The sequence below is a fragment of the Ursus arctos genome, unplaced genomic scaffold (genome assembly GCF_023065955.2).
Source record: "Ursus arctos isolate Adak ecotype North America unplaced genomic scaffold, UrsArc2.0 scaffold_17, whole genome shotgun sequence".
In the NCBI taxonomy this organism is placed as follows: Eukaryota; Metazoa; Chordata; class Mammalia; order Carnivora; family Ursidae; genus Ursus; species Ursus arctos.
This window is the reverse complement of record NW_026622841.1, coordinates 19,605,595-19,630,847: the sequence shown is the minus strand read 5'-3', so window position 1 is coordinate 19,630,847 and position 25,253 is coordinate 19,605,595. Positions and strand designations below refer to the sequence as shown.

Here is a 25,253-nt window from a genome sequence, read left to right as displayed (position 1 = left end):
CCACTCTGGGTGCCAGTCAGGTGGGCAGTTAAGACAGAACAGTCCAGACAGAGCCAAAGCACCTGCTGAGGTCTCGACCTGGGAAAGAGCTTGGTGCATTCAGTGAGCTGACAGAGGGCTTAAGTGGAAAGTAGGGGGTGGAGAGAGGGGCACCAGGTGAGGCTGGAAACACCATTCAGGAAGTCATTGAAGGGACTGGATAAAACCAAAGAAGACCAAGGAATGCGCCACTCTAAGAATTCTTTGTTATAGAGATGGCCGGTGCTGGGAGGTTGTATCAAATGACCTTTATTATCCCTGATATCTTACCCTTGATGGAATCCCTTGTATCTGGAGATAAGGGCATCTCTAGATAAATGTGAGGGCGAGATGAAAAGTGGAGAGTAAGGACCGATGTGTGTTGTCCTCTGATGGGGAAAGCTGCATCAAGCCCTGTACTCGGTCTCCTTTGCAGACTTGGAGAAGGCCTGGTGTGCCTCTGTTTCTGGTACCAAGTGGGAGGAAGTCTTTGAATTCTGTGGTGTGGTTTTCTCTGTATGATAATAACTGAATTCTTACAAAGATGGGTTTCCCTTGAATCACAAATGTCTTCTTTCTCATTCGTACCAGTGTTTCTAATCAAGTGTGGTCTTCATGGTTCTGACTCCTTATGGTTTTTCACTCTCTCAAAGTACGCTTTGACATTTAAAATAAACCCATGTGTGAGGGCCAGGAAACCAGAAGTTAGTTTCCTGTCAGTTCCTGGAAAGTGTTGAATTAGGGTGATTTTCGTGAATAAAGTCTTGAAGTCTGGTGCAGTCGGTCTAAAGTAATGATATTGATTCTTAAAATCAATATAGTAAATATCCACATGCAAGGAGAGTCTTGGCAGCTTGAGGACAGAGAATTATTTCAAGAGAAAAGAATTCAAATTCATAAATGTTGACTATGTATTTAAAGAAAGATGCCATGTTTGCATCATAATATTTTATAACTAGTAGAAACTGTTTTCTTTGTCTTATTTCTCAGATTAAAGAAATAGTTCAAAACTGTTTTTGAATTAGTCTTTTTTGCGATAAACATGTTATTGTGTGTGATAATTTGATCCAAAAGATGAAAATAAGATCTCAAAGAATTACTGACACCCCTTGAAGAACACAGATTCTAACTGGAAAGCATAAACTTTAGAGAAAATGAAATTATTTATATCAAAGTTGACAACAGTATTTATTGCAATAAAAGATCTGCTCCTCATATTAAAACTGATAATAGCAATTTAACCTCTGGCATAATTTTGTATATCTGAATTTTTTATTGAAAAAAGTCACAAAGTGCCTCTGGTGTGTCAGCAGCATACTTGGTATTTTGGTTGTAAAAGGGTAAATGAGACAATTCCTGCTCTTGAAGAACTTAGAATCTGGTATGTTAGAAAGATCTGTGAACAGATAATTTGAACATCACCAGGTAGGGTTTAAGTTAGTGGTTTCAATGCAGTATTGTGATAATAAACAGGAAGATAAATTTAAGGGGGTTAAAATTGTAGAGAGATGAGTTAGGAATGGGAAATAACATCTGAAGTTAGCTCAGTGATTGTAACGTTGGAGAGAGAAGTCAGATTAGAGAAATAATGAACAAGAATGGCATTGACCAGCTATTTCGAGAAAGAAGAAATTTTTATAAAATTTCGCTGCTTTTAAGGAGTCGATAGATGAATGAAAAGTGGTTCCCCAAATTGAAATTAGGTATAAAAAGAGGCAAAGCAAGTTGGGGGAGAAAGATATAGTGCATGTGGGTACTTGTGCTCATTCAATTGGATATGTTCAGGGAAATGGCTTCTGGGATCAGGACCTCCTAGAAGAGGTCAGGTGACAGCAACTGAGATATGCTGGCTAAATCCATAAGACCAAGTGCCGTCTCTCAGGGAGAAGTAGTAGCCTTAACATCAGACTCATGATTTTCTTCTTTTTCTGTAAGCACGGATCGCTTTGGCTAATAAAGACATTTAAGTTCTGAGAAGAGGGGAAATGCAAGGTTCTATCTAATTATATATAGTTGTCATCATTATTGTTATCATTATGTTAAATTGGAAGACTATATTAAAATGCCGTTAGCTCTTAGTTTATGAATATGACATCATTTATCCCTCTCTGTGGGGCAGTCACTTCAAGGAACACTTCCTTTCTCTAGAATTGTGCTCTGTATTCTCAGGAGCCCCTTGTGTAAATGACAGGCGTCTCAGTTAAGAATGTGTTCTAGAGCCATGGGATGGAAAAACCCAGCAGATTCCCAGAGCGATTGAATCTATTAATTTGGGCTTATTACTATCATGCTGTAAAACTGATACCTAGCCAGTCTCAACTGAAAAACCAGTTACCTCCCATTTTCTTCATTTTATTAGGGAGCTTTGTTCTAGCTCTGCTATGACTGACTTTATGACAATTTTAACCTCAAGATCTACTCACCAAAACATAAAAAATATCTTAAAGAGGGACACCTGGGTGGCTCAGTCGGTTAAGCGTCTGCCTTCAGCTCAGGTCATGATCTTGGGGTCCTTGCTCGGTGGGAGCCTGCTTCTCCCTCTGCCTCTGTCCCTCCTCCTGCTTGTGCCCTCTTTCTCTCTCTCTCTCTGACAAATAAATAAAATCTTTAAAAAATAATTTTAAAAAATCTTGAAGTTCTAAAAGTTAAAGAATCATTCTCTAGTAATGAACAATATGTAAAATGTTATCAAATGTAAATATATGTCAAATGATTGACCAAGTTTAGGGAGACTTATTCTCTCTTTCCTACCCCCTTTCTCCCATCCCCTCTCCATCCCCATGATAACACGCTTTCTAGTTCACTGTTTGAAAAAGTCCCGGGAATAGTTTATTACATTTAAAAACATTCTTTATACAACCATATGGCTGCCTCTCACTCTCCATTTCAAGTATCTCTGATTATTAAGTAACTAGTATGAGAACACTCTGCATGCCCGCTTGTCCAGTTGAGGTGTTCTCTCTTTCCCTTCTGGATTCCAGGTGTGTAAAGCATTCTTTGTTATGGAAACATCATTTCCAACATCTCGTTCTGCAAATGTGTTTTTCATGAAAGCTGTAACTTATGATGAACCTTTGCAGATCCCTATCAGTTGTAACTCTTTGATATCGTTGTCAAGGATGAAATTTGCATTGATAACGAGTCCTTGATTAAAGGCTGACAACACCCACCACCATTTTCAGCTTTGAATTATTACCACCAAAAGAATGCATTCATTCAATGCACCAGTTTTCAAATCTCGGTCACTGTGTAAGAACATCAGAAGTTTGGTCATTTTCATTTTAATGGGTGCAGTTTTGCAAATTCTACTTTTTCTTACTACCACTTTCTGTTTGGGATAATTTTTTTTTTTTTTACATATATTTTGTTGAGGTTTCAGACATGTGTGCAGTGTATTTGCCAAGATATGAAAAAGATGAAATAAGGTTAAAGTAAACAAACATGTCCCCATGTCTTCCAGCCATGATCTTTATGAGTCTAGTTTCTTTTAACACAATTGCCAGAATGGGCCCAAGGAATGACTTAAAGGCAAAATTGAACTGAATGTTGTGGGTGGGTGACAGTGAGGTCTTCTCCAAACCATGGGGTCTTGAGGGAAAGGGCAAATAAGGGCAGAAGTAAAAGTTTTTAACTATTTAAAGTTTTTCTCTTGGCCTGATATGCTCTCTAGCACTCCCAGTACTAAGAACGTATATCTGTCACTAATTAGGAAAAGCCTAAGGAGTAGACAGGATCTTGAATAATATCTTTTTTTAATTTTTAATTTTATTTTTATTCAAGTATATTTAATATACAGTGTTACACTAGTTTCAGGTGTACAATATAATGATTCAACAATTCTACACATTTCTCAGTGCTCATCAAGATAAGTGTGCTCTTAATCCCCTTTATTTCACGTATCCCCCCACCAGCAACCTCCCCTCTGACCGCCATCAGTTTGGTCTCTGTATTTCAGAATCTGTTTTTTTGTCTCTTTATTTCTTTGTTCATTAGTTTTTTCCCCTTAACTTCCACATTCGAGTTAAATCATATGGTATTTATCTTTCTCTGACTGACTTATTTCGCTTAGCGCTATACCCTCTAGGTCCATCCATGTTGTCTCAAATGGCAAGATTTCATTCTTTTTAATGGCTGAGTAATATTCCGTGTGTGTGTGTGTGTGTGTGTGTGTGTGTGTGTGTACACATACTGCACCTTCTTTATCCATTCATCTATGATGAACACTGGGTTTCTTCCATTATTTTTTTGTTTTTTAATCAGCAAATATCACTTTATTACCATTACTTTGAAATTATCCCACTTAACTGGATCTGAAATGATTTGAGACTAAAACTAAAGAGAATAAATATTTTTATGATAATCATTCCAGTGTTGAGTTTCCAGAAGCACATTTACACTCTAGCAATGGTGTCTATGAGTAAATCCATAACATTCTTAAGAGTAGTTGCTTTTGTCCTGAAGCTTTATTGAGAAAGAAATAAAAGATTCTTTTTTGCAGACATTTTAGATAAATGATATATCCTCAGCTTCTCCTACATAATTGAAAATAAGTTAGCTTCTTATAAGGCCAAGCATTCCCTATGCCCCTAAACTCTTGCCTGGACAAAAAATTTTATTACATACTCTATATTGTCACGGAGGTAAAATTGTCTCCTTGAGTCTTTTTTTCTTTGACATTCATTGAAAGTGGAGCAAAGAACTTCCTTTTTAGTACTTGTCAAGGGAAAATTGTTCTTTTTCAGAACTTTGTCGCAGAGCCCATTTTTCTCTTTTGATATTTTGTTGCTTCTAAGATGGGGAATTAGTGGCTTCTTGACCAGTCTTTCTGATGAGTTAAATTCTGCTCAAGTAGCTATGACTGCAAACAGCTAATGATTTACTCTTCCCAGTGAGCATATTTACTTTATGTAGCAAAAATCCAAAGGCATGCGTAACCTTAGAAGTTCCAGGCATATGAATAGAATTGTAGGGGAACAATGTGGGGCAAAAAAAGAACTTTATAAATAGAAGCTAATGTGGTCCATGTTGTTGGTGATTCTATGGCCTGAAAATTCTGGAGCAGTTACCATATAAAATCTTCCATTATTAAGAGCAGATGCTGGGTTAGATGAGTTTCAAATCCCTAGTTCTGAAAATACAGTCACATCCCTTTGTAGAAAGGGTCATTGGTGTCCTTCTGTAGAGTCTCTGAAGTCAATCCTCAGGAAGGGAATTGGCCCTGTGATAGAGGTTGAGGCTTGCTCACCATTACCGTCCATAACACTTGACTGTATATTCTTGCCAGTAAGTTCTCCGTTTCCTGTCTCATGGATAAACATTACAAATGTATGTAAGTAGACTCAGGTGGTAAGCTGGCAGACACTGTGGTTAGTCTGCAGACTGAGGTAACTGTAATTGATTAACCAGGCTAAGCGTTTTTTCCATCAGGAATGGTAGCATTTTTCTGAGCCAACCTCAGCCAGCTGCTAGCATAAGAGATGGGCTTATAAACGGCTGCATAATCTCTAGCCAGGTCCAGGCCCACAACTGCAAACTAAATGGCCAACCTTTTATTTTATTTTTTTATTTTTTTATTTTTTATTTTTTTTAAAGATTTTATTTATTTATTTGACAGAGATAGAGACAGCCAGCGAGAGAGGGAACACAAGCAGGGGGAGTGGGAGAGGAAGAAGCAGGCTCCCAGCGGAGGAGCCTGATGTGGGGCTCGATCCCATAACGCCGGGATCACGCCCTGAGCCGAAGGCAGACGCTTAACCACTCTGCCACCCAGGCGCCCCTAAATGGCCAACCTTTTAGATCCATGACACCAAAGATCTCTTGGTTGATTGCATCTGGGTAATTTTAGAGTAATCTTTAAAACCATTCCTGTCCTCTGAGTTGTTACCTTCCGAAATAGACACCAGTATAGTATTCAGTCCAATTTCTAACCTGTCAGTCTAGAAAAACTGACTTATTACATAAAATAAAATGGTTCAGAATTGAGGACTTACATGATTCACAGGAATCACAAAGATAACAGTTTGACTTTCCTTAGAGATAAAAATATACCCTATTGATTATAGTCAGTAAAACAGAGTCCCACAGTGGCCACAGTAACATATTCGGAAGTGTTGGCAAGCAGCAAGGTAGGTCAAGTGGCTGCTAGCAGAAGGCTGCTGTGTAAGAAATAGCCCAAAGTCAACTAGGTAGTTCATCGTGGGAAAATTTGGACCTGGTTTTCTATCTGTACTTGGCTTATCTCCAAAGAATAATTTCAAGTCAGTGAAGTTTAGAAAACTGACATGGAAGTAGTTGACCCACTTGTTTGTAAGAAGGGTTACATAAGCAAGCTTCTATTTATTCCACTGTAAGAAAAGCCTAGGTCAGATAACTACAGGAATTTTTAGGAGGGTCTTATGGGATTTTTAATTTTAATTTTAATTTTAATTTTAAATTTTTTTTTTTTTTTGAAGAACTACCAGAACATTTAATCAAATGCACTGAATTCATTTCCAGTCTCTTTTCAAAGACATCAGGTTTTGAACTATTTTTCAGGAAAAGATTTCTATAAAGCTTTATGTTTGAATAGAGATTTAGACAGATATTTTCAACTAATTTTTAAGCATAATGTGATTTATCCAGACAGTCTGAAGTCCACCAAAGCTTAGATGATAATATCAAGAAGGACAAAGAAAGTAAGTAACCATTAGGAGCATATAAAGAGGATAGGTAGAAATCCTTTTTCCTATGGTATGGGTCAAAGCAGAAATCAAAACATTGATTACAATATAGTTTAAGATATTCATTGCTGTTAGGTTTTATCTTTTACTTTTAAGAGAAAAAAATGCCTATTTAAAAAATATTCTTAGTCTGGGGGATTGCTGCAACCATTTTACCTTAGATTTGCTAGTTTCAGACAAAAATATGTGTTGTAAATATCTTCAATTCATGCCTTTTTAATTTTTTTGCATTTGTACTATTTTTTTAATGAACAGAGACTGTAAAACTCTAAAAAGTCAATCACTGTCCTTCAAATCTACCCATTTGTCACTGGGTATTGTGTCAGTGAGTAGCATAATCTGACTGGGGTTTGTGCTACAACTTTTTCTGGTGATTGAGGTTCAGAAAGACATTAAAATAAATTAGCACCATATGCAATATTTAAAATTTATTAAATATTTTATATTTTAATATTTAATTTTCCTATTTAGTATATAATATATTTAATACTTCTATTTGATATACTTAAATATTTTATATTTCATAGGTATTAAAGCTTTGTGGTAGAGTGTACCTATAATTTTAGATTTTTAATAAAATTTATTTTTTTTATTTTAGTAGTGTTAATCTACCGTATATTAAGAAGGTGCTTCTCATAGGAGAACTTGCACTTGAAGTGATTTTAAACATAGCATCAGGACCTGGGTGGCTCAGTCGTTAAGCGTCTGCCTTCGGCTCAGGGCGTGATCCCAGAGTCCTGGGATCAAGCCCGACATCAGGCTCCTTCACTGGGAGCCTGCTTCTTCCTCTCCCACTCCCCCTGTCTGTGTTCCCTCTCTCGCTGGCTGTCTCTCTCTCTGTCAAATAAATAAATAAAATCTTTAAAAGTAAATAAATAAAAATTAAAAAAAAATTTAAAATAGCCTCAGGGATATATTTGAACTCGTCTCTCCTCTTTCCTCTCCCGGTTCCCAGGGACTAGGGGTACTATTGAAGATGTTGAATAACTAACATGGCACCTGCTGACCACTAAGAAGAAAGGAAGATGTAAGCCGCACGGGTGTGTGTCTGCTGATATCAGCAGGGCCAGGGGACCAGTGTTACACTATTACACAATAAAGCAGAGCCAACTGGCTTATTTGGAAATCAGACCTATCCTAACCTTCAGCTCAGTCTCCTTGATTCCAGCACGTTCAAATGTCATATGGTAACAGGGGATTATTTCTGTTCTTCTAAATATAAATGTAAACAATGAAGTCTTCCTTGAAAAATGTCTTCAAATTTTCTAAACTTCGACCAAATGGGAGCTATACATTTTTCTTCCATTTCAGATAATCAAGATTAAAATAATGTTTAAAACCATGACTATTAGAGCAACCATCCCTCATATGCTAGAATCTGTATGTCAGTTGCCCTTCAAATAGGTTTAGTGTCACAGTCCCAATGAAGGACAGGAAGTGCAAGTACCACAGAACTAGAAGGAAAGCCATTCCACAACCGTGAGATGGCTTCAGTGTCATAGTAATCAGGGTGGGGCCTGAAATAACAAGGGTGTGACTTTAAGAACCAAGCCAATTTCATGCATAAAACACAGGTACAATTATGGTTTTTCTATATGTCAGTATCTTCCACGAGAAATAACCCTGTGGAAAAAGACATTGAATTAGTCATGAGCCATGACAGATAGCCCTGAGTTGAGCTATCTACAGAGCTCGTGGGTGCTAATATTCCCAGTATATTTGCTGAATGTGATAAGCCAAATAGAGAGGGAAAAGGGACTGAATTTTCACTTCATGAGCTAATCAGTTTTAATGTAGAGCTACTGCTAACATAGTTGATCCCTGGAGGACCTACTATGTGCAGCATCCTAACTGAACAGACTAATCTGCTTTGCTATTAGTCCTACAAAATTCACATGTGTCTTTCCCAATCTGCCTTTCCACCACTTTTGGCCTAGCGTGTGTCTATATTGGTGTCAGAAACAGCGGTGTGGGGGAGATGGGAGTGGCTGTTCCAGTTCCAGGTTTCATGACATTTTTCATCATTAACTAGAAAGAAGAGTCTCCCCCGAGAACCAGGAGTTACAACTTTTACTAACAATTTGGCCAAAATCAACACATTATGTATCAGGCTTCTTTTCCCTGAGACATCCTGGCATTACAATACCTGGTCATAGAGCCTGACAATATTTTTCTAAGTTTAGGGTAGGAATCTATTGGGAAAGAAAACAGTCCTCCTGAATTCCACTAGTGAAGCAATAATGGGTATAATAATAGGGTCACTGCAATAAGAAAAAGTACAGTTGCGAAATCGGTTAATGCTGTGTCCATTTTAGGCTCACCTTGCTTCTCCTATCCTTGTCCCAGGGACCGGAGTCCCTTGTCAGACTCCCTGGCTGCTCCCCTGGGATCTGCTCCTCTTGCCTTTGCTCTAACCTTTCTCTCATTTCCATAAGAAAATCAAAGCATACCTGTCGCTGGCCCCATTCCCTCAGGCCCCTCCTTTCCACTCCATAGTCTGATATTCTAATTGTGGCTAATGTGCTAATTGGCCAAAATATAATAGTGTTAGTTTTGGGAAGTCATACAACCAATCCGCATCATTTGCCAGTTGTAGATTTATGCATTTGCCTACTAGCTACGCTTCATTTGTAACTCCAAGATCAATACTGCTGGTATCTTTGTGGTCATTCACAAACATGCATAGACGTGGGGGAAACTTTGAGTCTCCTGAAGTGCGTGTTCCCAGCTGAGGGCACACAAGGTGACGCTGTCTTGTTTCAGTTTCTTACCTTTCAGTTTCTCATGCTGTAAACAAGTGTCCTTTGCATGGTTTATTTAATGCCACCTGTTTCCCATTTTTGTGCTTTTAGGTGGTAGTTTTTCCTGGTTAAAATGCCCCCCAAGCATCTTGCTGAAGTGATTAGTGTTTTTAAGTGCATAAGGCTGTGATCTGCCTAATGAAGAAAATACGTGTGTCAGATAAGCTTCACTGAGGCACGAGTTATGTTGCTATTGGCCATGAGTTAATGTTTGTGAATCAACGATAATATTAAATAAGGTGTCCTTAACAGAAATACAAAATGAGGTTTATATTGATCAGTCGATGACCAGAGGCTCATGGGAACTTTATCCAGTATTTCTCCTAGGAACGATGGCTCAGTATTTGCTAATTCAGAATTTGCAGTGACTTTATAGAACAAAACTACCGTGATTAACAGAATCAACTGTGTTTACTTCCTCCCGCCAAAGTGTTCGTGATGGTTTAGAGATAAGAATGCAGTCAAGTAGCTAAAGGTACAAGAAAAAACAAGCAAAGACAGAGTTATGCAGTCCGGAAATAGAAAGAGGTAAAGTAGTTTAGCCAGGGAACCTTTAATCACTAAAATGTGAAGGAAAAAAACTGAATTCTGGTCTTCCAGGCAACAGAAACAAACAAACAAAAATAATGAGGACCATAGCTTTTCTTATCGGATTAAAGAAAGTATATCAATTTATTGGGAGAGACACATTTCTTTCTCTATCGTTACGTTCTAATAGTTACTTTATGGCACAAAGCCCATTATGGATAATGTTTTTAATTGTAGTTTTATAAATAATGTAGAAATGGACTTTATATGATTGCTTTTATATTGACAATAAGAAAGCTTAAGACACAAATCCTATCTCATTATTCTTTGAAGGATTTCCATGGGGATCTAAAGTTTTCTGTATGTTTCCGGGATGCTGAAGTGAAACGTGGTTATCACACATGTTATGCTGACATTTACATTTTTAAAGAGCTTCAGATGAAATTATTATAATGGTGGAATTATCTGGTTTTCTGGAATATGGGAGAGGGGAGTATATTTGAGCAGGCTACTGTTTTGGTGCTTCCAAAATCACCATAGAAAGAGGACATGTGAATTTGCCTGTGGATTGGAGAGTCATCATGGAGTATCCCAGAAAAATGAGGAAAACTAAGGCCTCCAACCCACATCAGACTCCTCCAGTTAATTAACTACAATGTTAATTAGAAATAGCATGTTGATTATGAGGTGAGATGCTCCTGAAACTGACTCCACCAAACCTATCTCTTTTAAATATCTGTGCTCATTTTTATTTATGAATTCATCTTACCACTGGTGCTAAGAATTTTCTGGTAAAATTCATAAAGTATAGGCTCAAATAGTGAGTAAAGAAATGTTAAGATAAATGTACATATATTTCCCCAGACTCTAGATAAGAAGACATTTAAGTAAGAATAGGCTGTTGACTTACAGGGGGGAAAAAAACAAGAGCTTCAGAAAACTGAAGGAAAACATTTTTTTTTAAACATCATAGTTTATAAATGATATAAACAATTCAATTTCCCTATTTTTAAAATGAAGAAGAGTAAACAAAAAAACTTGATTCAATTACATATAATAAATGCAATTAAATGGAGATACAATTTGATTTATTGGAAATAATAGGAGTTTTATGCAGATTTACTCCTGGCAGTACTTTGACAGAATGTAATGCATTCTGGAAAATACCTACTGAATCAAATATGTGTAAATATAAAAAATAAATACATTTCATGTTATGGTTTAGGTGTAAAGGGTGGGGAGGTAGAGATTTGTCTGTTTCCAGGGAGCTGAAAGTATCATAAAATACTCAATTACTCTTGGCTATTTAGATAAAATCTCTGATAGCATTGACTGGCATTTTATACATATTCTTTAATATTGTACTTTCAAAGAAAATGCTCCCTTTTATAAGGAGTAAAGAGGAAAATAAATAGAATATTTAGATGGTGTTACAAATGCCGCTCTACCAAGATGGCAACCGCCTTTGACAAGTGGAGCCATTGCCTGGCCAACAGCATCTCTGGGCATAGTTTTAAGTGATCATTCCTGAGTTGATTTTTCCTAAATTCGGAATGGTAATAGTGGCCTCTCAGAAGAGTTGATGTAGTGTAGAAAGCACAAAGTTGAAACAAGGGGAAGTCAAGTCTTGCCTTAACCTCAGTGTGCTGTTCTGGTTGCCCTTGGGCTGGAGGGGACACTTAACCTGCCTTCAACCACTCCTATCCCAACCTCTACAGAAATCCTGGAACTATGCAGAGGGTCTGTGGCTCTCTTCTTAAAGGGATGATAGCTTTTGGTCACTGCTTATAAAATTACTAATTTAAAAGACTCTTGAAATGTTATTAGCCTTTGATCATCAATTCCAACAGATAAACCCCTTCCTCCCATTCCGCACACATTGCCATCTAAAGAAGACAGCTCACTGGGGGATGTGTAAGGTGGGTAGCCCAAAAGAGATTGTGGAGAAATCTCTTAACAACCATTCACAATAGAAAACTAAATAGTCCTCTAAGATATTCCTGTCCCTGATAAGCTATGAAAATAGTACTGGTTTGATAAGTGACATTCTTCTTCTCTGTAACAAATATTTACTCGTGCTTTTTAAAGAGTAAATTAGCTAAAAGTAGGCTCAAGTTGGAAATTTAATTTAACTGATTAAATCCTTCGTAATTTAGCAAAATATCCTCTCCACACATAAACTATCAGTCATGTTTTATATCAAGACCCCCAACTCTGAAGGACGATTAGCAAATTCCCAGATGATCTCATTTTGTGCCCTGCCCCAAAATAATGGAATTGAGCCAGTCTTATGTATCTTCCAAATTTAACACACTTTGTTCAAAAGCTCCTGGTTTTATTCTAAATATGATTACATTTGCATAAATGTCAATTATAAACAACTGTCCTCGACCATAGGCATTGCATAAAGCGAGGTGTACCTGTATATTTACTTAACGAGAAAATCCTTACGGGGGGGTGTCATGTTTCATAGCTCGGTGACTGATGCTGGCGTACAATGAAAGTGTGCATTCTTTGTTCTTTCTTTTGCATTGATTTTTATGCCCAAATACAAATTTCCTGACTTTGGGCATCAACATGCTGGAAGACAGGACAGTATTGTCTTGTGTTTAAAAGCAGCAAGCTGTGGATGCCGACTGACCTAGATTTAAACCCCAGGCCTGCCAATCATTAGTTGTGTGATTTGGGCAAATTAATTAACCTTTCTGAGTTTCAGCCTTTTCGTTTGCAAAACCCCCAAGGGTTATTGTGAGGATTAAATTAACGAAAGTATGTAAAGTGCTTAGCGTAATAGCAACTCAACAGGAGGCTGCTAATATTAATTCCAATTATAATCTGGCAGCTCAACAAGTGATTGGTAATATTAATTCTATTTATGTCTACACTGAAAAACCGGAGGGTAATAGAAGGAGGTATTTTGACAGATTCCTATTAGTATTGTTTTCTAAGTGTATCATACGTATCAGTGATGTCCTCTCTATATCGATTCTTCCCTCCCATTACAAATTATTTATTTTTAATTTTTGTAAGGCTGTTGGTTTTAAAAATTATGGAATACTTTCATGTGGTTCGAAATTTAAAGGGCACCAGAAGTGTAGAGTGAAAAGTACCTTTCCCTTCCTTGCCTCCTATCTGGTTCCCCTCCCAGAAGCAAATCTTCAAAATCCATTTTATACAACATGTAATTAAACAGTTGGATACACATACTCTTCTTTCTCCCTTTTTGTTGCCCAAAGGTTACCATGCTGGCTAGGGTGGCCAAATGAAACACATGACATCCGGTTAAATGTGCAGTATTTGTGACGCGCTTACACTAAAAAATTAATTGGTTTTTTTATCCAAGCTTGCAATTTAACTGAGTGTCCTGAATTTTATTTGCTAACTCTGGCATCCCTAAATTACTAGTCAAGCTGCCTAGCATCTTATTTGTCTGCTTTTGATTTTTTTTTTCCACATTAGAATCATCTGAGCTGGTTTCAGACTTCCCTATCCCCAAATCACACACTCCAGACCAGTGCCAGCAGAATCATTCCGGGTTGTAAGTGGGCAACAGTACCTTTTCCCCCCCCCAGTGATGGTCTTTCACTGAGCAGGAGTCCTTTACTGCAGTCACAAAATGAGAAATGCTTCTCGTAAATGTTCACAATTGCAACACTAATTACAAAGAAATGCAACGATGACAAAAATTGTTGCCAGTAGTGCTTGATATCAAGATCATTTTCACCTGCTCAGGGTCTCCCCATTGGCTACGTGGCAAACCAGGTGCTTTACAAACACTGTTTGACCCCATTTACACAGGAGGGATCTGAGGGCCAGGTTAACTAATTGTCCATGCCACGCAGCTAGTAATTAGAGAACAGGAATTAGAGCCATGTCTGGCCCCAAAGTCTTGTTGGGGTCACATCCCTATCTGATCTAATTCTGAGATTCTGCTTTTCTTAACGCTATTCAGAAACTCCTATTTTTAATTTGGAAAACAATTCAGAACAGCTGTTCCTTGTTCTCAGCGGACGACGAGCTCAGTTAAAATGCCTTCTAGAGAGAACCAGCCGAGAGAAACCGAACAGGTAAAATTTCTTGGAGTTCAAGTTTCTTTCATCTCTGTAAATCCTTTGCAAGGTAGTTCTGGATTTTGTGTTTGTTGGTTCACCTGCCTTGAGTCACCTGAGCATGAAGGGCTTATGAAAAAAGAGTCAAATGGACATAATGATGAGCTGCGACTTTGGGGGAAAGGAAGCAGTGTTTTTTGGTCAGGAACTTGATCATTCTGCTGTGATTGTGTGTATATCACACGCATGTCTTGATGTGTAACTAAATGAAGGAATGGGTTAAAATGGGGGGTGGATATCTTATTCCTGCACATGCCAAAGATTTTTTTTCTCATCCTTTGTGGACGTGTTTTACGAGATGCGTGATGTAGAGACAGACCGCAAACCCGTTCTGGTTTTTGTAGCAGAGGACACACTATGAGTATCTGTTTCAAGGTCATTTCCTAATAATGGTATCTTCTGGTGAATTTGAGGCACAGATTCAGGGAGGAGAGATGTGAGACTGAATCCTATTCCCGGCTTCACTCCTTTCATCTGTCTCTGTATTTACAGCACCTATGAAAGCCTCTTGCATATAGTTGAGGTTCAACAAACGTTTGCTGAGCTGTCTTGACATTCTCTCTTAAAACTGAGAAGAGACTGTGTTCTGGGTGGTTTGGCAATGCCGGGGATATGATGGGGGCTGAACCCAAGCACTGTTATGGACTCGGAAACTGCAGAACTGCACCGGGGTCTTAAGTTCTCTGACTTTTGATCATTTCAACTCACCTAGAAGCATCTTTAGAAGGTCAAGCAACCTTGAAATCTTTTAACATTCAGCAAAAAGTAGATGAGAAAGAATTCCTTAAGGTCCAGTGAATTTCGGAGAGCACGTGATGCCTAACAGTCTAGAGCAAATTCGGATGCTAAAAAAAAAATAAATAAATAAAAATAAAAGAAGAAGAAGATACCCATGAAACCACCATTTGAGTGATTCCAGTAGTTTGGAATTGGGTTTTGGCCCAGCATCCAAGGAATAATGCTGTGACAGCAACCAAGAAATTGTAAGTAAAGTTTTCTCTGAGGACTATGAAAGAAGGAGAGAAAAAGGGAAACCAGGTCAGCTTCTTAGTATCTTATTGATTCTCTTAGTGTTTTGTTAATTTTATGCATTGGTCTGAAGTTTCTTGATTTTCGTCCTATTTAGAAGTATGGCGATCACATGTGCCTTGCCACATAGTGCATCCCTTGTGCATTACTGTGAGGGCCCCTTCTCTAGGTGGAAGGACTAGCCTTTATAAGCTCAGAATGTTGTATAGCTCTTGTTGAGTGGGAGTTTCTAAAATTTCCTTTTGTCCAGCCCAGGTTTTTTATTATCCTACTTCTAAAGTTTTCACCTCCCTTTGTCTTTGTTCTTCAGACCACTCATTTGAATTTTTTAGTACCCTTTTGCCTGTGGCTTCTTTCATATCCGAAATCCAGTAATACAGATATGTCTTTATAAATTATGGCTCAACAATTTGGAATTTCCCCTTTCCTCCTCATCATTTTATTGGGTCTTTTTTCAACACACAGCTGCAGACTGAAGGTATTAGCAAAAGTACAGATTATTATAGATTCAATTAAATGCCACTGGTAAAGGGCAGAGTGGTTTTCTTAAGTTAATTATTTACAATAGCTTTTAGAATCTGAGGAGCTCAACCAGTTATAATACAGATATTTAGAATGGGTTTGGCATTTTTAGGGCCAGCTAGGAACAAAATTGTGAGGGAGGGGAGAGAGGGGCTTGATTCTATATGCCCCCTCACCACCTTTTTTTGTGTCCCTCCATCAGCCCATTGACTTTATTTTACTAAATTTCTCACCCATTTTCCCATTTAGGAATTTTATTGATACAAATATGCCTTAGTCTACCTTTGCCTCATTTTCATTATTCATTCAACAAAATATGTTGTGTGTCTTTTTACCAGGTACTCTGCTAATCAAAATTTGCCTTGGAAGACATAGTTTGGGTGACTATGGGAGGTAGTGAGTTTAATGAGTCAACCTAATCAACACTAATGAGTGAACTAGTTAATATATCACCTCCTTGGTGATCTCTTGCTCTAATACAGTTCATATCCTTCCACTAGATCCTTAGGAGTATCTGTTTCATAAGGATTTCATAAGGGCTTTAGGCATGGTGGCTGGGCAGATGCTGGGGTCCAAGGATCCAGTTCAGAGTAATAACAGTTGCAAACAGTAGCAAACTTCTTCCCTGAGGTTACCTAATGTGAGTTATTTGCATTCTATAGTGATAATGTTTTCTTTGATTTTCTTGCAACACTAGCATTTTTATACATTTACAACAGGATTCTTGCTTTTTCTTGAAGTACAGATTATTTTTATTTTGTATCCTCAAAGTTTGAGATCTAAGATAATGTGTTGCTTCATTAAGAACTTTACTAGGAGATTGTAGAAATGAGGACTTGAGCCCATCATTTTCTTGCATGAGATTCTGTGATATTGTGATTGATAAGAAATACATGTATTTGATCGTTCAGATGACCAAAACGTATTTCTCAAATATATCTGGTCTTTATCTGCAGTCAGGAAACCCTTGGAATTTCCTGATTGATAAGAGCAGTGGAGCATCTTTTGTCATAATATTTGGTCTCCCCTTCTTAGTTCCTGACATAGCTTCAGAGCCATCAAGGTGACATGGGTGTCTTGTACTTATAACAAATCCCTTTCCATTACAACCAGGTTTATGTAAATGAAATGACTTTTGGAAAAAGGCCAAGGGATGAGGGAACCAACCAGGAAGAGAGAGGGTTGGAGCTTTTAGTCCCACCTGCTGATTTCAGGGAAGGGGAGAGGAGATGGAGGTTGAATCAGTCACCAGTGGCCAATGAGTAGATCGGTATGCCTAAGTAATGAAGCCTCCATAAAAACCCCAAAAAAGGAGGGGGTTCAGAGAGTTTCCAGGTTGGGAAACCAGAACATTTCCACATGCTCCCATGCTAGGCCCCAAATGCCATGAGGACAGAAGCTCCTTTGTTTGCTGTCTTGCCCTATGTATCTCTTCATCTGACTGTTGATTTGTAACCTTTAACAATGTTTGTAGGATATCCATACTCTAGGGAGTAGACAGGTTGCCTGAGTTCTGTGAGCAAATTAATAGAACTTAAGAAGGGGGTCGTGGGAAGCTCTGGTTTACAGCCAATTGGTCAGAAGTACAGGTAAATTCTGACTTACAATTGGCATTTGTACTGGAGGGGGTCGTTGGAGTCTCCCATTTGTAGCTGGTCAGTTAGAAGCACAGATAACAACCTGGGCTTTCATTTGAGTTCTGAAGTGGAGGGCCATCTTGTGGGACTGAGCTCTTTACCCATGGAATCCGGGGGTAATGTCAGCATTGAGCTGAATTCTCAAACACCCTATCAGGGAATTGCTTGTTGGTGTGGGGAAGCCTGCACACACACACACACACATGCACACACACACACACACATGCACACACACGCCACATTGGGAATGGTCCAGGAACCGAAGGAGGTTTCCTCTTCAGTCATCTTACCCTGAAGCACTTAAATAAAACCCTTTCTAGCATCTCATCAAAATCTTCTGTATTTTAACTGGACATGGTTCTGAACACCAAAGAAGCAGAGGCAGGTATTAAGGTCTTGACTGTCTTAAAAACAGCAATGAATAGAGTTGGAAACTGTACACTCAACCACCAGGGTTCTTTAATTTTAGAGCTTTATAGTGAACTTGTGAGTTTCAGATTAGTTTCTTCTTCGATTCAACACATAAGGTAACTTTGATGGTGAAGACACTGTTTCTTACGCAGAGTGTTCGGGGGTTATAGTGCACAGCCTGGAATTCTCCAAGACCAGCTGTCTGCATTACAGAACCACACAAATTCGATCTAACAGAGCATATATTAGTGTCTCTGGCAAATATTTGTTGAACACCTATTTTTAGCTAGGCTCTGAAGTGAACAAAGCATGTGAGGATTCAACCCACTTAGAGCTTGCAATCTCGATGGGAAAGCAAGTGATAATGAGCAGGAAGGCAGATACCAGCTGGGAAGAAGGGCCACACAGAATCTAGACTAATGCCATAGAAAGTGAATGGGAGCCTTCGTTAGATTTGGAGGCCCTACAAGATCTCTGATGAAGAAACATTTAAATTGAGAAGTGAATGATAGTAAGAAGGCCATTTGTGAGACGGGAGGGGAAGGGTATAGGCAGATGGAACAGCCCATGCAAAGATTCTAACACAGGATGAAACCTGGCTCCTTGAAGGAAGGAGAATTAATAGAGAACAGTCAGCCAGGTCATACAGCACTTTGCAAGGCAGGAGAAAGGACTCTGGGTTTTATTTTCAGTTTGATGAATGCCACTAGAAAATGTGAAGCAGGACAATGATGTTACCTGACTATAATTTCGAGGGGAAAATCTGCTCGTTCTATGGGGGAGGATGGGGGAAACGGCAAAGCCAGAGACTCGAAGACAAGTTAGGAGACTCTTACTAGCTGCAGTGACCATGCCCCTTGCTCAAATGAGACCCTTCTGAGAGTGAAAGGGGCCACTGTTAACCTGAGTAGGAGTGGCAGCTGGGTCTGTGATGGGAACACGCAGTCGCTTGAGCCGTCACAGTTGTCTTGGTAATGTAGTGGAGTCTTTCTGCTGTTTCATTTAATCCCTGCAATAAACTCTGTGTGCCCGGCTCATGATAGGTGCCCAATAAATGTTTGTTGGGTGAGCGAATGAGGGAATCTAGGGGGGATTAGTATCCTTTATAAACGGAGCTGTGCTACATGTATATTGTGAAGCCTAATTTTGACTATACACTTGATCTTAGCCAAAAGGCCGAGAAGCGATTTAATTTTGACTATAAAACCCATCCTCTTTCTTCAATTTCTTACCAAATGCCTCCTTCTTGTTGCTTTTTAAGTGTTTCTAGATCATCTCACATGTATTTCCATTTTCCTCCTTCATTTCCTCCTCTCTCCTGGGGTTGCTCTTCTACAGACAGAGATTCTGTAAATGTGTTTGCTGTACCAGTTTTCATCAAAGGCAGGAATCCGACGGGCCATTGACAGTGTCAGGTCCCCAGGCAACTTTTTGATCTTTCCTTTGAAGTGCCCTGAGGCCTCCACCTGGGCAATCTGTCAGGGTTGATGAAACAAGGCCGATGATGGGTGTGCCTTAATGTTCCGCTCGCCCCTTAGACAAAGAACTCCCTCCTCTGTCCTCTGCTCATCCAGAAAATTCATACCACCTTACTTCCAGGTGAGGAGACTTCGGAATCCTTTCGAAAGGACCCAGCATGCTCTTTCTAGGCAGACTAGCTTCTGCCTGTTGGATAGATGGCGCTGAATTCTCAACAAAAAAACATGATCTCACACTCCTACTTTGAACTATAGGTCTAGAAGAGAGTTCAAATTTGTATATTTTATATAATTTGTGTTGTAAATTGTGCATATTTCTGGCTTACTCTACAAACATTCAAAGTAGACTTATCTTCTGGCAAAATCAGGTTCAATAGAAGACTGGTTTTTAGGGAGTGGTGTGCACAGGCCTCGTGATCTTTTCATGCTTGATGAGCCTGTGTGCCTGTGTGTGTACAAGTGTGTGCATGTGTGCACGCACTCATGTGCTCAATAGGACCCTGCTGATCCCTTATAATCCACAGCTGATGGAACCCAGCTGATGTTGGGCTGGAGAAAAATGTTCCAGCTTGCATTCTCACACTCCTTCCCCATATTTTATCCTACTTACTTGTTTTGCTTAAGACAATGAAAACCTATCTGCCACAAGATATAGTATATCATTTGCTAATATTTGTGATTATTCAATAAGTAAACCTCACCTATAGCTGGGTTTATAAAGTTAGTTTCTGTTTTAGATCCTAGCCTACTCTTTCACATGCTGTGAAGGATTTAAGGTGAATAATATTATAGTCCCACCCTTAGCTTAATGGGGGGAAAACAACGGGGGTGGGGTGGGGTGGGGGGGTCATGAGTCTGCAATTGTCATTGTGTAAATATGAGTGAGAAGATTAGCTGCTGAGTCACATTATCAGGGAAGAGCAGAGCCAGCTTTATTCTGAAATATAACCCCCCTCACAGTCACATACAATGGTATATTCACCTTAATGTATTCAACAGAAATATATAGATAGAACAAATCTGAAACTTCTCTATTTTGTTATTAAATGTAACTAGAAGTTTTACTTCCGAAATTTAATATACAAGCATTTAGCTTTCATAGTTTTTCCTCTTGTTGTAATGATACCTATCCAAATGGGCTCCGATTTCAGCAGGAAAACCTTTACTTCAGCAATAATAATAGAGCTTGCTAAAAAGAAACCCTTTGCTTATTACTGGAACCTTAGGAAGCAAAGCAGTAAAGGAAGATATTTGGATTTTCCTTTTTAAAAAAGCAATGGAGGGGCACCTGGCTGCGCCATTAGCAGTCCATTAAGCGTCTGTCTTCAGCTCAGGTCATGGTCTCAGGGTCCTGGGATCGAGCCCTGAATTGGACTCCCTGCTCAGCAGAGTGCCTGCTTCTCCCTCTCCTTCTGCGGTTCCCCCTACTTGTACTCTCTCACTCTCTCTCAAATAAATAAATAAAATCTTTTAAAAAAAAGAAAAAAAATTAAAAAGCAGTAGAAATGATATAAGAAGGGCATTCTTTGACATTGGAGAAATAGATTGATTCCCCAAACTTTCTTTGAGATGCAGACTCACCATAAACTGGAAAGTGTCAGATATAACAAATATATTCTTGGTGACAGATAGCTTACTGTGATTATTTTTCCCACTAAAATGTTAACCTTTCCCTTTCAATATTTTGATTTAATGTAGTAAATTATGATACTTGTCCTTTTATTTAAAAAAATACCAGAAAGTAAAATGTAAATCTTTCCTGGAAAATGTGATCGTGTTTTTCCTTGGGCAGGAAGGGACCTCAGGGTGGTGATTTTGCAGAGATGAGATAGAACATGACCCAATCTGTGTTCCTGCAGCATGCCAGAGTTTCCTCTCATCTGAGAACCCATCTGGCAAATAGAGGCAAAGCTAATTTCATAAGAACTGTCTTATAAGAAATCTTAGTGTAGGAAAACTCCAACTCTTCGGCATTTCTTTGCTGAGGTCATGATTCTTTATCGGTGAGAACAGTCGCTACGGATATGAACAGTCAAGAGAGGAGGTTCCCATGTTAATTTCCCTTTCTCAGTTAAAAAAAAAATTGGACAAAAGCATAATGCAAAATTCTGAGTAGAAGCCTTTTTATGAAGTGTAATTTTAGTAAACCACTCACATTTTTGAATATTTCATGACTTTTCTCTGCCCAAAATTGTTATTAACCAAAAAACGTTCACCAACTCCAAAGTTAATGAATATTATAGAATGGAGCACTACCCTGGCCAGGGAGGGCTCTGAGCAAGGCGCCCAGCTACCTTCTGCTCTGATTAGATTTGAACATGCACCAAACAGCAGGGATGGGAGTACATAGCTGTAAATATCTTTGTGCTAATGAGGACTTTTCTTTTCTCACCAGTAACAGCTGGGGGTAAAAGTCATCACAGAGAAAATTATAAATGTTTTAGATTGGAAAATGCCAGGTGAGTTTAAGACATGGTCAGTTGATTAGCTTCCTGCCAAGAAATAAACAATAGGCTTATTAAAGCTGTAATTAGGCATCGTGGACATTCTGTATTTTTAATCAGAGCTCCAGCAGGGGATAAAGTAGCTGAAATAATCTAGTATTTTGTCAAATGGAAGTAAAACCACCTTTTTAAAATGTAGCTATGCCTTTTCCTTGGGATTTCTATACCACCCTTGCTCTGAGAAGTTTGGTGACTTTGTTTTAAGTTACAAAGTAACCTGTAGGAATTGATTAATTATTTTGTGGTTTTGTTGTGTCATTGATCAAAATGGTTTTTTTTTTTTTGTTTGTTTGTTTTGTGTTTTTGTTTTGTGGTTCCCTATTTCTTGGCGAGTTAAGAGTGGACAGGGAATACATGATGATTGAATGCATTGAACCAGGTACTTTACATACTTACAACTGCAGGTAAAGACCATAAGAATCAAGGGTTACATAATTTGCCCATGGTCACATAGTAGCTAAATGGCTGAAACTGAACTTCTAAACCCACGGCTGTGGACTCCCAACAGCTGCCTCTTCTGTCACACCACAGTCAACACTTGATCCTGCAGATCTAACTTCATCAACCGAGGCCCCCCGGCATCCTTCTTCTGTTTCCATCTAAGCCATATTTGCTGTAGTCAATGACACGGGGTATACCTGCTGCTTCCAGGACATGAGCGCTCTGCCCACCCCAGTCCTTTGCTCTTCCTACATCAAATTCTAGCTCTCATCTCACCTCCTCCATAAAGCCCTCCTGATTATTTCTGTCTCCACTCCTGCATCACTTTGAGTTTTTCTTTTTTTTTTCCCTCCAAATTTATATTTAAATTCTGGTTAGTTGCTGGACAGTGTAATGTTAGTTTCGGGTGTAGAATTCAGTGATTCATCACTTACCTACAACACCCAGTGCTCATCACAAGTGCCCTCCTTAATCCCCATCACCTATTTCATCCATTCCCCTGCCCACCTCTCCTGCAGTAACCATCAGTTTGTTCTCTAGAGTTAAGAGTCTGTTTCCTGGTTTGCCTCTCCTCCCCCCCCATGTTCCCCCTTGTTTTGTTTCTTATAGTCCACATATGAGTGAAATCATATGGTATTTGTCTTTGACTCACTTATTTTGCTTAGCATTATACTCTCTAGCTCCATCCACTTTGTTGCAAATGGCAAGATTTCATTCTTTTTTTATGGAATATATAATATTCCATAATATATATATATATATATATATATATATATATATATATATATATATATATACCACATCTTTATCCATTCATCAATTGATGGACATTTGGGCTCTTTCTATCATTTGGCTGTTGTTGATAATGCTGCTATAAACATGGAGGTGCATGTATCCCTTCGAATCTGTATTTTTGTATACTTTGGGTAAATACCTAGTAGTGCAATTACTGGATCGTAGGGTAGTTTTATTTTTAACTTTTTGAGGAAACTGCATATTGTTTTCTTGAGTGGCTGCACCAGTTTGCATTCCCACCAACAGTGTAAGGGCTCCCCTTTTCCCACATACTCACCAACACTTGTTGTTTCCTGTGTTGTTGATTTTAGCCATTCTGACAGGTGTGAGGTGATATCTCATTGTAGTTTTGATTTGTGTTTCCCTGATGATGAGTGATGTTGAGCATCTTTTCAGGTGTCTGGTAGCCGTCTGTACGCCTTCTTTGGAAAATGTTTTGGGGCTTTATGAGTTTTTCACTCTCCTCTGAATACCTTTTAGATTTAGAGCCATAGATTTTCTGGTATAGAGCTCATTTCAAATAACTTATCAGATGAAGAAACAACATTTATTTATTTTCTCTCCAATCACCTAAGGGTTAAGAACCACTTGAATAGCATTCTGTGTTTTCTACTCAGCCTTATACATACTGCAGAAATAAAATTTTAATCTAGAAATATCAATTAACAAATGTGTCTACATAATATAGAAAGAACCCTTAAGATAAATAAGCACTTTCTTTGGACTGATTCCATTCTTTGTAGTTATAATCTCTCTTTTTCAGCATTTATTAAGCTCATAAAATGCTTCCTATTAAATATCAGCTAAAACAACAACCAGTCAACATTCTTTTCCCAAAGAGGTCATGAATTTTTTAATCTTTTTTATTTTGGGGATTATATGGCTCTATGAGTTACCTAGAATTAGGTTTAAGTGAGAAAATTGTAACAATATGGAACTCATTTTTTTCCCCATAGATATGTGAGCCCATAGATGCTATCTAACTTGGCTTCCGCACATTTGAGAGATGCAGAATTTATGCGCAGATATTTTGATTAGTATGCCCTTTCTCAGATAATGAAGCAAAGAGTAGAAGTTTGGCAGGACTTCCTCAAAGCAGCAGCCAGCTGGAAAATTATCACGATTTTGCAAGATTATTAGGCCAATGTCTGAAAACTTAGGAAAACATCTTATTAAATGCTCATCTCTTTAGCTTAAACTCATATCATTCTTCTATGTGGAAACATTAAGAGTTGAAGCTTCAATTTACATATATACACTCAATGTTTTCCATATGTCACATAACTCTACAGAAAAAAAGATTTGGATTGGCGTTATAGAGGACGCATGCCCTTGTCATGATGAGGGAAAGCAGCTCCCGTGGCTGATGCCGGTGGGCCCATTGGGGCAGGCACCTGCCGTGGGAAATGAGCCATCTTCCCAGCCAGCCGCTGTCTTAGGAAACGATATGTCTTCATGAATGTGGTCCACTCTGCTCTCCTGTTAGCTATGGTATGAAGCTAGGAGTTACTTTTGCTGTTGAAATTAGAAAGCATGTTCACTAGCAGTGAGGAGTCTCTGTGCTAAAAGGTAGTGTTGGTTCTTGGGGTGCCTGGGTGGCACCGTCCATTAAGCGTCTGACTCTTGGTTTCGGCTCAGGCTGTGATCTCAGGGTTGTGAGATGGAGTCAGGCAGGCTCTCAGCAGGGAGTCTGCTTAAGATTTTTCTCTCTCCCTCTGTCCCTCCCCCATCCCCCACTCGCATGCACCCATGTGCACACACTTTCTCTCTCCCTCAAGTGAATAAAATCTTTAAAGATCAACGTGGTTGTTTTCAAGCTTGACTGTAGGTTGGAATATTCAATGCTTTTGTCTCGCTGTCAGGAGTCAGATTTACGTGATTTAGGGTGTGGCCTGGGCATTAGGGAGTTTTAAAAACAGCCAAGTTTGAGAATCACTAAGTGAGGAAAACCCATTTTCTGGTCTTGCTGACTGGCTTCAGGGAGGGTGTCCTCGTCTGCGTGTTCACTTTCTAATGTGTTGGATCACCTCAAAGGTGTTTTCAGTTCCGGAAAAGATAGAGGTCTTTCCGTATAAGGCTTTGCTGAGTTGCAAGGAATTTACACCGATTTTTCTTGCTCCTTTTAAAGTCCTGGGTGGAAGGACCTACAAAAGCATTTTTTTTTTTTAAAGTAGGCTCTCTAATGAAAAGTAAATCATGTGGCTCATTTATGAAGACAAGCATAAAACCTTTCCAAGTCAAATACTAAATCTTTCAAAAAA

At 38.7% G+C, this 25,253-nt stretch overlaps 1 protein-coding gene across 4 annotated transcripts in view; it reads left to right on the top strand.

Annotated features, from left to right (window-relative positions):
• RAB27B (RAB27B, member RAS oncogene family) overlaps nt 1-25,253 on the top strand; it is a 140,277-nt gene that overhangs the window by 89,836 nt on the left and 25,188 nt on the right. Inside the window, exon 1 of one of the 4 annotated variants that reach the window (XM_057313069.1) lies at nt 13,086-14,133. The exons of the other annotated variants lie outside the window; for them this stretch is intronic. The gene's annotated coding sequence lies outside the window, so the exon portion shown is untranslated. Of the gene's footprint in view, nt 1-13,085; nt 14,134-25,253 lie in introns of those variants that run through there. 4 annotated transcript variants of the gene reach the window in all.